This window comes from Leptidea sinapis, chromosome 36 (assembly GCF_905404315.1).
Source record: "Leptidea sinapis chromosome 36, ilLepSina1.1, whole genome shotgun sequence".
NCBI lineage: Eukaryota > Metazoa > Arthropoda > Insecta > Lepidoptera > Pieridae > Leptidea > Leptidea sinapis.
Genome location: NC_066300.1, coordinates 616,699 through 628,373, shown reverse-complemented (window position 1 = coordinate 628,373; position 11,675 = coordinate 616,699). Strand labels below are relative to the sequence as shown.

General features: G+C 40.8%; 1 long non-coding RNA gene across 1 annotated transcript; it reads left to right on the top strand.

The window, feature by feature from the left end:
* Nucleotides 1–203: 203 nt before the first annotated feature.
* Nucleotides 204–11,051, top strand: LOC126975535 (uncharacterized). Its single transcript, XR_007731747.1, has 3 exons — nt 204–328; nt 921–959; nt 10,430–11,051. It is a non-coding gene; the product is annotated as an uncharacterized LOC126975535 (long non-coding RNA).
* Nucleotides 11,052–11,675: the final 624 nt, after the last annotated feature.

The window sequence follows — 11,675 nt, the reverse complement described above, 5'->3', positions numbered from 1 at the left end:
CCCCATCATTAAACTTTTCATTGCAAATTGCACACTCAGACATATTGCAGTTGCAAAATTTTGAACCAAAGGTTGAAAATATATGTTATTCCGCCGGTATGTTGGAAGGACGGTAACAGGCGGTATGTGTAAGCTTAGCGAGTGTTCACGCGAGACTGAAGAATTATATGTTGTCTTTATGTTGGTGTTCCTGTCGAGTCGTTCTGTGAAGTTCCTATCGTTTTTCTTTCATATTTGTGATATTTCATATGTTAGCATGCCGAAAATAATTCAAAGTAACGAAAGAAATGTTATACTATCGGTGCGTGATTTCTGTGAAAGAGAAAAAGTAAATAATGCTCCTTTAATTCCATTAGGAAATGTTCGTCAACGAGTTGCCGCCATGACGGGTATGTAAATTAGGGTTACCGATCTTTAGTATTTTTCCCAATTTTAGTGGAAACTTGATGTCCTAGCGTTACCGCCATCGGTGCATAATTTCTTTCGCGTCAACTTTGATTTTCTCTCACCATAAATGACTGCTTGTTGTTGTTCTTGCGAGTACAGTAACTTTTTTGTGATGTTTTTTGTATTTTTTATTCTTATAGTAATATAATCAATCATTTGCTTCAATTAGATATACCAGTTCTATGTTCTTTATATTTGTTTTTTAATATATTATTTATGATTTCATCATTGAATAGAGTCATCATTGTCAATTGGTATAAGTCGCCTTGAGTAGTTTTAATTTGAATAAATAAATAATATAAATGCCAAGCTGACCACTATTTTTTTTGTTAGTTAGAACTACAATTTTTGCTTGGTAGCATTTGATACGATTAGGTTAAAATGTAAATAGGAACATTATTGGTAAGATACACAGCTATTTTTAATTAAAAATTAAATAGGCTTTATAAAATAAAACTTTTTTCTTGTTTCAGGAATATCTGAAAAAACCGTAAGCACCATAACTAAAGAAGGTAAAGTTGCGTTATCCACTTTTCAAAAAATTTGTACGCCCAGAAAAAAACGCATCCAAGAAACTGTACTTGCCCGGTACTTTCCCCGGGGCATAAAAAGAATAGGGGAGTTCCGGCCCATGGGTGTCGTAAGAGGCGACTATAGTCTCTATAGTACTCGCATAGGTTAGTGTCGAGGACCGGAGGCCAAACCCCCCCCCCCCCCCCACCCCAACAAAGATTATGAAAGCAGTCCCTAAAGAGATAGTACCCCAGGAGGGTACCGGCTCTACCAGAGTCGGAGAATCCCTCCCCGAGCACTCTAGCTCGGGCTGCCCTTCGTATTCTGGGGAGGTCACAGTACCGCGCATGACCAAGGACAAACGAGGCAGTAACACCACGGCACCCCGCTCCACACTCAACGTGGACTTTTGCAATGTCAAGGGAATTCACTCCAACTTAAACGCCGTCCACCACCACCTTGAGACGGTGAAGCCGGCCTTGTGTTTCCTTACGGAGACGCAGATATCTCGACCTAGCGATACGTCATATTTAACGTACCCCGGGTACAAAATTGAGCACAATTTTTTGCCTCATGCCGGGGTATGTGTGTACGTTAGGGAAGATATCTGCTGTCGCCGTCTCGGCAATTTTGAGGGTAGGGACCTGTCCACTCTCTGGCTCCGCGTAGATTTAGAGGACCGCGTCCGCATCTATGCGTGTGGCCACAGGTCCCATAGTGGTAATGCAGAAACTGATCATCTCATGGGCTGCGTTCAAGCGGCAATTGACGACGTGCTTGCACAGATCCCCTCCGCTGAAATCGTAGTCTTGGGTGATTTCAACGGGCACAATGCCGAATGGCTTGGATCACGTACAACAGACTACGCAGGGCGATCTGTGCATAATTTTGCATTGGCGTACGATCTGTCCCAATTGGTTGAGTCGCCAACGCGGCTCCCGGATAGCCACATGCCGTCCTTATTAGATCTTCTGCTGACTACAGATCCCGATGGTTACCAAGTCATTGTCGACGCCCCTCTCGGAACGTCCGACCATTGCCTGGTCAGGAGTGTAGTGCCTATACGACGCCCACGTCGCAGACCACCAGCGACCCGCCGCGTTTGGCACTACAAGTCAGCAGATTGGGATAGGATGCGTTCCTTTTTTGCATCCTACCCTTGGAGCAGGGTTTGTTTTCCTTCGGATGATCCTTGTGCCTGCGCCGTTGCAGTAGCCGATGTGATACTACAGGGCATGGATAATTTTATACCAAGCTCTGTAGTACCGATCGGTGGCAGGTCACAGCCCTGGTTCGATGCGTCAGTTAAAGCAGCATCTGACTGCAAAAAACAGGCGTATCGAACTTGGGTTGCGGCGCTGGGCACAAAGGATCCGAACTGCATAGTTCTAAAGAGGAAATACAACCGTGCTTCCAGATTTTTTAAGCGGCAAATCGCCCGTGCAAAGTCAAAACACGTCGTCAAAATCGGCGAGCAGCTTTCCAGTTACCCGATCGGAACACGCAAGTTCTGGTCGTTGTCGAAAGCTGCTCTTGGTAACTTCAGCCAGCCGTTCATGCCGCCGTTGCACATGAGGAATGACACCCTGGCCCATACGGCAAAAGAGAAAGCCGATCTCCTGTGCGCTCTTTTCACCTCCAACTCGACTCTTGACGACAACGGAAAAACACCGCCGACTATCCCGCGGTGTCAGAGCTCTATGCCTGAAGTACAGTTCAGACAGAAAACTGTTAGGCGAGCTCTGTTTTCGTTGGACGTCAGGAAGTCGAGCGGGCCGGATGGCATTTCTCCAATCGTGCTTAGAACGTGTGCCCCTGAGTTGACGCCGGTGCTAACGCGTTTATTCCGGCACTCTTATTCCAAAGGCGTAGTCCCTGACTCATGGAAGTCAGCCCTTGTCCATCCGACCCAAAAAAAAGGAGACAGTTCGGATCCGGCAAACTACAGGCCTATTGCTATTACCTCCCTGCTCTCCAAAATCATGGAGAGCATAATTAGCCGTCAGCTCTTGGTATACCTAGGGGGTCACCAGTTGATCAACGACCGACAATACGGGTTTCGCCATGGTCGGTCGCCAGGTGATCTTCTGGTATACCTAACACATAGATGGGCTGCGGCTATTGAAAGCAAGGGGGAAGGCCTGGCAGTTGGTCTGGATATAGCGAAGGCCTTTGATCATGTATGGCACAAGGCGCTCCTCTCTAAACTTCCATCATTTGGGCTTCCCGAGAGCTTGTGCAAGTGGACCTCCAGCTTCCTCACTGGGCGCAGCATACAGGTCGTTGTCGACGGACATTGCTCGAACCCGAAGCCCATGAATGCTGGAGTGCCCCAAGGCTGTGTGCTATCTCCTACGCTGTTTCTTCTGCATATCAATGATATGTTGGACACCTCCAACATTCATTGCTATGCAGATGACAGCACTGGTGATGCCGTATACACGGACCATGCACGTCTCTCTCGGGAAATAGTCGACCAGTGCCGGGAGAATCTTGTGTCTTCTATCGAGTCCTCTCTTGAGAAGGTCGCGGAATGGGGTAAATCGAACCTTGTCCAATTTAACCCCCAGAAGAATCAAGTTTGCGCGTTTACCACTAAAAAAACCCCAATTGTCTCATCACCGCTCTTCGACAACACTTCCCTAAAAGCATCGCCTAGTATCGGAATACTGGGTCTCGAAATCTCGAGCGATTGCCAATTCCGTGGCCATCTGGAGGGCAAAGCCAAATTGGCTTCAAAGAAACTGGGCGTCATTAATAGAGCACGGCAATACTTCAAGCCGGCCCACATTCTAGCGCTGTACAAAGCGCAGGTCCGGCCACATATGGAGTATTCCTGTCATCTCTGGTCTGGCGCACCCCAGTATCAGCTCGATCCATTTGACCGCGTGCAACGCATAGCCAGAGTAATTCCTGCCGCCGAATTCCACCTTCGCACGACACGCCACAAGTTAGGATATCATCCTCACCATCTGGATGTGTGGCGGTCCTCCACAGTGCGGTTTACAAGGAGCTTTCTTCCACGTACTACAAAGCTGTGGAATGAACTTCCTTGTGCGGTGTTCCCGGGACGATACGACATTGGTACCATACCTTCAAAAAAAGCGCGTACACCTTCCTTAAAGGCCGGCAACGCTCCTGTGATTCCTCTGGTGTTGCAAGAGAGTGTGGGCGGCGGTGATCACTTAACAACAGGTGACCCGTACGCTCGTTTGTCCTCCTATTCCATTAAAAAAAAAATTATGATTTTGATCTGTGTGCAGATCAAAATAAAATACTTGAAATGTATACCGTCAGAAAGGAAGTACCGACTTTGGGAAAACTCTAAACGCAGAGTTAAAAATTTATATAAAGTTTCGTGGAGATCGTACTACATTATGGAAAATTATACCTACCTACTAAAAACTGCTGTGCGAAACTCTATTTCACTATTTCTTGTGAGAAAGTGAAATATCGTGAAAAACGTTTGATAGCTATGAATGACCGTTAGCCTAAAACGCAAATAGATTACTTTATTTCCGATTAAGATAATTATCCGGATAAATATATTGTGGTTATTACTGTGTAAATAACTAATACAATAACAAATGACAACTAACAGTTAATACACTAAACGTGCTTTTTTAAGATACAAAGTAGCAACTCATAAATGGGTTGGTAATTATTTGTTACTAGTTAAATACTTTTGATAAGCTTACACATATTTTTTGAGTTATTTTCATATTGTAATTATTATCATTTCGTATCTTACTGAACAGTTTGTTAACTTGGAATAACGAACTTCGCTCCTGACGGAAATCTGCTGGTCACTTAATTGTTTTTTTATTTTAAAATAATATTATTAGAAAGGCATATTCTTAAAGATATATATAGGTATAGTCTTACATTAAATAACAAAGAAAACGGAAATTAATATAATAAGATAGGTAGGTATAAATAAAATTATAAGATAGGTATAATAATATTATAAGATAGGTATATTTTTTATCAGCGGAATCCGAATAAACAAACTATTAAAATAACTTGTCATATTATATCTACTCTTCTACCCGATACTATTCATTCACTGCATAAAACCATTAACTTCAATCGTTCATGCGTACGATGATTCCCATCTGTACGAATTATCTCTCGGTACGAGCTGGTCCTCTGTACGCCGCATTTGTTAGGAAGTTAGGAAAAACAGACTATAATAATAAATACATCACACTGATGTAATTATTATTGAAAATTAACCTTTGAATAACAAACATTAAAATTTGATTAGCAAATTTGTGTAATAACTCCAAATATAAATTTAAATGCGTTCATCCGTCCCAATAACAAAAGATCTTATTACAAACTTTACGTTCAAATTGTAAGAAAAAAAATATCATCAATACCGTAAAATTTAACTTGTTGTTTGAGGGAGTCATAGAAACTAAATATGGCAATATAACGCACAGGTTAGGTAACCTAACGGCTAGAGGTAAAATAACTGTGAACGCACTGTAAGGCTATTCTACCAAGAGAGAAAAAAAGAAAAAAGAGACACAGCGAGAAATAAAAAAAAAACATTTCTTATTGGGTTTGATCGTCGTTATTAAATAACCCTAGATCCAAGACTTCATACAAATGTTACGGTTAGACGTGTTAACGCATTAACATTAAAAACATCTAATATAAATTATATCTTACCGTCCCGTTTGGGTATTTGGAAGATATATATTTTTAAATATTTATTTCATTTAAAGACATACCGACTACAAACCTTTGTTCTTTTTAAGTCTTTTAGAAGTCCCATAAACGTTGGCGCCAGTTATCAATAGAAGCACGCACTCTTTCCATGGGAAAATTCATCACTGCCAATCGTACGGATTGTTAAAGGGACTCCAAATTATCATGGCGCTTAGAACAAGCCGTACTTTCTCAAACTGTCCTACGACGATAAATAATAACGATAAATTATAATCCAACGGATTAAGATTGGGACTATACGACGGCCAGGCTTCAGCTCTGATCAACTCCAAAACGTTCGATTCCAACCAAGACTGCGTAGACCGACCTTTATAACTCAGCGCCAAGTCTTGCTGGAAGAACCATTCTTGGTTATTGAACATGGTGTTGATAAGAGGCTTCACTACCTTCTGCCTACCAAGAACGGTATCTTGATATACTTGTGCCTATGTTTTGATACCTTTTTCACAAAAGTTTGGCTCAGTCACTCCTTCATAGCTAATACCCCACTAAACAATCACCGAAGTCGGATAATGCCCACGTTGCACTCTGTCGCCTCATTTTTTTGTTAAAATATTGCTCAATTGTAAAAAAAAAACCTCATCCGTAAATAATTTTTTTCTGTCACCTCCCTTTGCGTACCGATTCAGTGGTTATTTCGAAATTTACCATCCTATTCTTTTTTAAATTATCAGTTTAGAAATAACCAGTATATCTCTTATAGGCTGCAAGTTCTAAGTCATCTTTTAAAATACGCGACATGGTTCTAGGTGCTATCTTCATCTCCCGAGATAAGATTTAATCGAAGAAGGACAGGATTTCTTCGAATTCATTCCCTTACTGCTTTGACCACCTTTATCGTACAAACACTACGTGGACGGCCAGATCTTTTTCTGTCACTAACAAAGGAGGTCTCATTGTACCTATTAATAGCCCGTTAACAAACATTTTACTAATAGGAAGCGTATTGAGAGTTCTCAAAATTGGATTTGGCTCCATTATGGAAAAAGGAGGACCAACGAGCCTACGTGTCACCTCTCGGAAGTCCAATCATTGCCGGTTCAGAAGTGTAGTGCCTATGCGACGCCCACGTCACAGACCACCAGCGACCCGCCGCGTTTGGCACTACAAGTCAGCAGATTGGGATAGGATGCGTTCCTTTTTTGCATCCCTCCCTTGGGGCAAGGCTTGTTTCCCTGCGGATGATCCTAGTGCATGGATATTTTTATACCATGTTCTGTAGTACTGATCGGTGGCAGATCACAGTCCTGGTTCGATGCGTCAGTTAAAGCAGAATCTGACTGCAAAAACCAGGCGTATCGAACTTGGGTTGCGGTGCTGAGCTCAAAGGATCCGAACTGCAAAGTTCTAAAGAGGTAATATTACCATGCCTCCAGATAATTTAAAGCGGCAAATCGCCCGTGCAAAATCGAAGCACGTCGTTAAAATCGGCGAGCAACTTTCCAGTTACCCGACCGGAACACGCAAGTTCAGGTCGTTGTCGAAAGCTGCTCTTGGTAACTTCAACCAGCCCTCCCTGCCGCCGTTGCACATGAGGAATAACACCCTGGCCTATACTGCAAAAGAGAAAGCCGATCTCCTGTGCGCTCTTTTTGCCTCCAATTCTATTAACTATTGACGACACCAAAAACACCGCCGACCATCCCGCGGTGTCCGAGCTCTTTGCCTGAAGTACAGTTCAGACAGAAAATTGTAAGGCGATTCATTCGAATCTGTTTTCGTTGGACGTCAGGAAGTCGAGCGGCCGGATGGAACTTCTCCAATCGTGCTTATAACGTGTGCCCCAGAGTTGACGCCGCTGCTAACGCGTTTATTCCGACTGTCACATACAAAAGGCGTAGTTCCTGTAGGTCTACTCTAATTCAACGATAAACGAAGTTTCGGATGTTTCCTACTACGTTCCATTCGTTTCGAAGTTTCGTCCCGAACGTCATTGCTTGAAATTTCTAAACCTACTCTAATTCATTTACGTTCCGAACGAAATTTGAAGATGACAACTGTTTGTTCGGAATTTTAACGTCAATTTGACGAAACCAAAGATGTTACCTTTTGATTTTCGTTTGTGTGTATTTTGTTGCAAATTGGCTTGAAATGGTTGGCGACGGTACCCTCTACGTCCTAAATATTCATCACGTAGACTAGCCTCTATTAAAACATTTTTGAAGCTATTTCAAGCAAATTTGCAACAAAATCAACACAAACAAAAATCAAAAGGTAACCTTTGGTTTCGTCAAGTTCACGTTAAAATTCCGAATAAACAGCTGTCATATTGAAATTTTCGTCCGCAACGTAAATGAATTAGGAGTAGGTTTAGAAATTCGAAATGTCAAACAATGACGTTCGAGACGAAACTTCGAAACGAATGGTACCGTAGTAGGAAACACCCGAAACTTCGTTTTTAGTTGAATAAAGCCGCGTTGACACGATCAAAGTATCCTCGGACCGAGCACACTTGGATACCCACTCGGACGTTACTCGTATTGTGGCAACCCATAATCCGAGCGCACTCGGACTACGCCGTCCGATCTGGGTTAACTCGGACCGCGTTCTATTGTTCCGAGCTAGCTCTGGCCGCAATTGTAAAACAAAATGGCGGCGAATAACAATTCACAAGCGTCTCGTGCAATAAAAAAATGATCTGAGTGTGATACTACTAGATTTGTTGAACTTTACAAAGCAGAAGAAGTTCTATGGAACCTAAAATTACGCGAATATAAAAATAAAGACGCGAGGAATGCGGCAATCCAGCGATTGATACAAAATTTTAATTTCGACATCACTCTCGAGGATGTAAACAAAAAAATCAACAACATCAGAAGTACCTACAGCCAAGATAAGGCGAAAATCAAGAAGTCTTTGAGTACGGGATCAGGCGCAGATGATGTTTATGTACCTACACTACCATGGTTTGAAATAGCTGACCGATTTTTGGCTAATGTAGTGAAATGCAGAAAAACATTTACAAATGTAGTAAGTACCCTTAATTTTGTAACATTATGTTGTAGCCAAAGGTAATAAAATGTTTTTTATTTAATTAAAACGCTAGATGTACACAATTAAGTATTTTATTACGAATTTTTAAATGGGTAATATTAACAAAGTGATGTACTTTTAGAGACTGCGCGTTTGGCGATTAAATAAAACAACTGCTTGACTGTGAGGAATATGTGGAAGATATATGGAAGATATGATTTATTAAAAGGTTACACGATATATATACAAAATTCTTAAAACTAGTTACCCAATTACAATCGTTACTTAAAAAATATTTACAAGTTCAGAAAATACACACCAATACAAAAGCTTACATTTTAACCAATAGTAAAACGTTTCATTCACTAAGAATTGAGAATAATATTATGTGTTCTACCTCGCTCTAAAACTAATGCTATCACAGTTTGTGTAAACTCGCGTCGAAGCTCGATCATACGATGTCAATGAGCATTCCGCACCTACGCTATTGCTCATTGATTAAAATTGCATGAATAGCGATCGACCCCCGACGCTTCACTCGTCAGTCGAGTCCGCTCGGCCTTGCTGTGCGGTTGTATAACGCGGAGCATATGACTGATCACGTGAGTATATCTGCGATCGTCGAGAGAAAGTACGATGCTTGAAACTTCACTGAGATGACTAAACTGGTGATCTGTATGATTCTATGAGTTGATGTACAGCATTATGAAATGGTTCTTATCAGAGCTAATATTACGTTATGTAAAATAAAATGTTCTTGTCAGAGCTAATACTACGTTATATAAAATAAAATGTTCTTGTCAGAACGAATCTTTCGGCATACGCTTATTACAGTTATTATGCACGATTACTATTTCTACGATCTATAATGCTACGTTACGAGTTAGATATTAGACATTTGTGTTAATTGATGTTATTGGTTGTAGGTACAGCTACATACTTATTTCTTATTCTAAAATATGCGACTGTTTTACCAAGGGACTGCGCCTTCTCTAACAAAATAATTTTTATTTTTTTGCCTTCGTTGCTCTGCCATCTGAGAGTAATGATTGCTGCCTTGATTTCCAAGATTAGTAACATAACTGGATCTGGGTTCTAATCTCCATGAACCATCTATATCGTCGGAATCCATTACTCCCGTAGGAGCGTAATAACGTGTTGATGTCATTATTAACCAGTTGTGTAGAGCACAGGTTGCTTTTACAATCTTGTCAACTTTAACGGGACAAACATATATTGGTGTACGATAAATACGAAACTTCATTACCATTATTCCAAAGGCATTCTCAACAATTCTCCTGGCACGGGACAGACGATAGTTAGAAATCTTTTCTTCTGTAGTTAGTGGCAACCGACGGGAATAAGGTTTCATGAGATATTTTTTTAAAGGAAAAGCTTCATCACCTAATATAACTCCCCAAGTAGGAAAGTTTAGTGTTCCGTTCTCTAGTTTTCTTTTCAATATTGAGTTATTAAATATTGAGCTATCATTAACTCTTCCTTGGCTGCCTACGTCAATGAACGTAAAGCAGTAGTTACTGTCAACGAGGGCTAAAAGAACAGTACTAAAGTAACCTTCATAATTATAGAAATCACTTCCAGTGTGTTCTGGTTGCTGTATATTAATGTGTTTTCCATCCAACGCACCGCGACAACCAGGAAAATTCCAGCGATTGTTATATCCCCTTTCAAATGAAATCCACTCTTCAGTTGTTTTTGGGATCTGATAATGAAAAATAAATTATTATTTTTTTTACAGTCGGACTCAGATGCTGCTTCGCCTAATCCTTCACCAGACATACCATCATGTTCGTCTCCAGACACACCATTGCAGCCTTCATTAGGTATACCATTACATCCTTCTCCAGATATAACAAGAGAGCTATCACCAGAATCAGATATTCCAGCAGTGTCGAATCCGAATAATGAAACATTTGCTAAACCTCCACCTCAACGTAAAAGATTTAAACGAACATCGCTTCCTCTACACATTGAAAAATCTATCGAGACACTGCAGTTCATAAAAAACCAAACACTAAATAGCAGAGAGATTGAAGACGAGTTTTCACACTTTGCTAAAAATGTGGCCAGTCAGCTAAGACAACTGCCTCTCTCAGATGCTCTTGATGTTCAAGCAGATATATTACAGGTAATAAAACAAAAAAGAATTCATCGTATGCACATGGAAAATAATTTCTCTTCATCAAGCAGTGCAGCAGAATATACTATTGAAATACCAGAACATATATTCAACAATCTTGGTTCTCAGGTTCAGGTACATGATTCAGAAACACAAGACATTTCAACGCCATTCAATGAGGTACAACATTCTGCATTAGAAGCAGCAATTAGAAGCATCGGAGGGATCAATAATAACGAGACAGCTGAAGAATGATTTTTAAATGTTTTAAGTTTGAGAATTGTAATTTTAGATTGCTTTTCAATAAAAAATCGATTAGTACTTGTTATTGTTACTAACCTGTATGTACTCCTCCAACCCTTCATAGATTGCATCTAATACTTCTGGCAGAAACTTGGACATGGAGCTCTTTGGAACCCGATAACTGCTTTCTAAGGAACTAAAAGAATCACCAGTTGCTAAATATCGCAAACTTATTTGTAGCTTGGTTCGTGCAGGTATAGCAGGTCTCATAAGAGTGTCCTCTTTCTGTATCTTTGGTGTTACTTTTTGCAATAGATAGTCAAATTGTTCACTACTGAGCCTTAAATGGTTTTTATATGTATCCTTATCTTCTTTTTCAACTTCACGTAGAAAATTATCAGATGTACCTTGCTCTTTGCGCCTTAAAATCCATTTGCGTGTCCAAATTTTTCTCTTGCGTGACTTTTGCTGTTTCTTGTAATGATTTGCCAACTCTTCGATTAATATGCCTGCAACAGCTCCGATACCCTGTACCAACAAATCCGTCTGTGCCATATTGAATTGTGATCTTGAGTGCTAATTGAAAACGAGTGAACTCTGATGTGTGTAAACCAGTATCCGT